General features: G+C 38.8%; 1 pseudogene; it reads left to right on the top strand.

Annotated features, from left to right (window-relative positions):
- Nucleotides 1-981: 981 nt before the first annotated feature.
- Nucleotides 982-2,593, top strand: LOC111140389 (annotated as a pseudogene).
- Nucleotides 2,594-3,469: the final 876 nt, after the last annotated feature.

Below are 3,469 nucleotides of genomic sequence, written 5' to 3'. Positions count from 1 at the left end.
TACAAGAAAAACCACTAGTGCCAATAAATAAAGTCCAATATAATGAGATATAATAGCAAAAGTAGAAAAAAAATCAATCTTCTTTCATATTGAGGTAATTGCAATTAGAAATTGAAATAGTAATTACCAAGTACAATTGTAGCAAAAATATTTTGAAGTATTTTTAACATTTAAATACATTTTCACAATGTATTTAAGATTAATACAATAAAACATTGAAATCAAAGATGTAGGTAAATGGAGAAATGTACCGTGCTCATAAATTAAGTCAAATTGTTAATATTTTAATTCTCCCCAAATTTATTTACACTTTAAATTCACTTCTAATTAAAATCCAAGCAAGGAAAGTGAAAAAAGTCAAGCAGAGAAAGAAAATTATCATATATAGAACATAAGGAATAGCATGGAAGACTAGAGGGGAAGGGAGGGAAAACTGAATGGGGAAAAAATCAGAGAGGGAGACAAAACATGAGAGATCCTGGACTCTGGGAAACAAACTGAGCCTTACAGAAGTGAGGGGGGGAGGGTTACCTGGTAATGGGTATTAAAAAGGCACCTGTGGTGATGAGCACTGAGTGTTATAGGGAACTAATAAAATCATTGACCACTACATCAAAAGCTAATGATGTACAATGTTGGCTAATTAAAAATAATAATAAATATATTCATTATATATATTTTTAAATCCAAGCATGGGGGGTTCAGTTGTTGGACAACTGCCTTTGGCCCCCGTCATGATCCCAGGGTCCTTGGATCTAGCCCAACATCAGGCTCCCTTCTCTGTTAGGGGGTCTGCTTCTTCCTCTCCCACTCCCCCTGCTTGTGTTCGCTCTCTTGTTGTCTATCTCTCTCTCTCTCTCTCTGTCAAATAATTAAATAAAATATTTTTTTTTAATTCAAGCAAGGTATTTCATTTATTTGCTTGTTTGCTTGAAGAGATCAACAAGCTGATATAAAAATATAGAGAGAGTCAGCTCTTTCAAGATGGTGGAGCTCTTCCAGTTGCCTGACCAGAGCTCTTCTGCAAAAGTCTTTGTGCATTAAAAGAGGGAAGCTTATCAAACACATGGAATGAAAAGTACAGGTCTTTACCAAAAAACCTGTTTGGAAAGGTAGGCATATGGGCTCCACTGCAGAGATGCTTTTCAGAAATTCAAAACGGAGTTGACCCTTTTCTGATGAAGATGACAGACAAACAAATACAAGGTCACTCAAAAGAAACCAGAGAGTTGCAATGGCCCCACTGAAATTGATGGCAACAATGTCCTCACCAGATAAGAAAGCCTCACAGAAGCTTGGTTTCCAATTACATAACCTACTCAAGCTTCCCAAAGCACATAAATGGTGCATATATGGATGGTTCTACTCAAACATAGATAAGAAACTGTTTGAAGGTGATGATGACTTCTGTGTCTGTCAGGAGGAGTACTTTCCTAATTTAACAACAAGAAAGTTAACAAGAATAGAAAAATCAGGCAACTTATGGGAAAACCAAAGAGATGTTCTTGTGCATTTTTTGAGGAAGAGAGACTAGCATTAAAACAGAAATGGCAGAAAATAAGACTCTTACAACAAACAAAAGTGCAGATGTTTCCTAGTTTGAAGATCTCCCAGATGAAATTCTTTGCCCCTGGTTATTGGAACCAAAGTTACAGCTCGATTATGTGGTGTTCATAACGGTCTCTTCACTGGACGAATAGTTGCTGTGGATACTTTTAAAGCTACGTATATAGTAACTTTTGATAGGGCAGGGCTTGGCACCCATACCGTCCCTGACTATGAAGATCTTAGTAATGAGCCTCATGAGACAATGCAAGTTGCTGCCATTGGACAAAAACAGGGGCCTTCCTGATTCTTTAGGACTCCACCACGGTTACATTATACTCCTCTCCAGTCACCAATTATGGATGATGAGCCTGTACTAGCAGCCACCTTGGAGACGTAAGATTTCTGGCTCTGGCACTGAAATGCTAAGTGGTTTTCCAGTACAATTCTTTATCCAAGTGACCAAGTTGTCAAAAATTCTCATGATTAAAAAGAAACATCAAAAAATTAAGAGCAATGAACACAGAATCAGAACAATTGAAATCCTATCCCCTGTCCATCAGCACTGAATTTCAGCAGAGATATGCAACCATCCTTCTGGAGCTTGAGCAATTCAAAAAAGACCTAAACAAAGTTTTTCATGAAGTACAGTAATACTGCTATGAGCCTTCTCCAGAACAGAGTGGGAAGCCTATGGACAAGTCCAGGGATAGGAGATGGAGGTGTGAGGAGGAAGCCCAGGAGCTTGACTGGCAGCTAGCGCCTCCACTGGATAGCCCCCTGTTGAGAATGAAAATCTGACAGAAGTAATCTCCACCTCACTCCTATTTTATTACAAATTAAGTGTCTGGCAGAAGGAGGAGAGCTGAATTCCTTTAAGTTCAAATCACCTACAGATTCTTTAAATGATATCTGGAGTACAATAGATGCTTCTAATATCAGTGGCTTTCAGAGTAATGTAGAAATCCATTTTTCACACATCCAGAGCGTCCTGAACCAGATGGGAAGCCTGCAGAACTTCAACACCAAGGACACCAACAGAGACTGAAAAATAGCCTTCCCTGTTGCAGATGCACAGGACACTAGTGTTCCTTCACGTCGGCTTCCATCACCAAATGGCCCACGTGCTGGAAAACAAGGTAACTGTACATCTCCAGTGAATGCATTGGAACATACTGTCATGCTTCTTGAACCGCCACTGCTGACCGGCATTCTGTTTATTTTTCTTCCTATGATTCAGCTTCAGTAGCATCACTTATGTTACAAGATTATGGGCAAGTATTTTTCACGCAAAACTGTCTGAAGGTAAGATGCTTTCACGGAAGAGTGTGCAGACCCCTTTATCAGTGTGCATGAATTCAGTTAACAGGCACAGACAGCTGTTTCTTTGGCCAGTGCCCTCAGAAAAGTATCTACTGTGGAGAGCTGTGGTCCATTTAGCTCCCCCACCCAGGATCTGGAAGAGAGCACCTCCAAAGGCAGGAAGTTCCTTGTGGAGGAAGCTACCAGAACAGCCATGGGAGATGCAGCCTTGACAAATATGTGGGGTGGATACCTGAACAGTGGCATGGCTCTAGAAATCACTTTAATAATCATAAATATTTTAATTTCTCAAAATTTATAAAAGAAACTTTTTTTTGGTCTGTTGAAAGAAAAGGAAGGCAGAGCAGAAAAATAAATTATTTGCAAAATGGTACATTTCAGCAAGGGATTTAGCCTGACTTTTCCCATCAATTCAGGGCAAAAAGTGCTATTGTTATGAGACTCATTTAAAAAGACTGATAACACACTATTTTCATTTTTTTATTTGCACAACTTTTCAAGGAGCTGACGGTTTAAAGTCAAACCATACACAATTTATAAAGTCAAAAGATTTTATAAGGAAAACACATATAATAACCAGTGCTGTGAAATGCAGAAAAAA

This window comes from Enhydra lutris, unplaced genomic scaffold, assembly GCF_002288905.1.
Source record: "Enhydra lutris kenyoni isolate GAN:26980312 unplaced genomic scaffold, ASM228890v2 scaffoldscaffold823, whole genome shotgun sequence".
NCBI classification, from domain to species: Eukaryota; Metazoa; Chordata; class Mammalia; order Carnivora; family Mustelidae; genus Enhydra; species Enhydra lutris.
The sequence above is the reverse complement of the archived record's forward strand: the minus strand, read 5'-3'. Positions and strand labels throughout refer to the sequence as shown.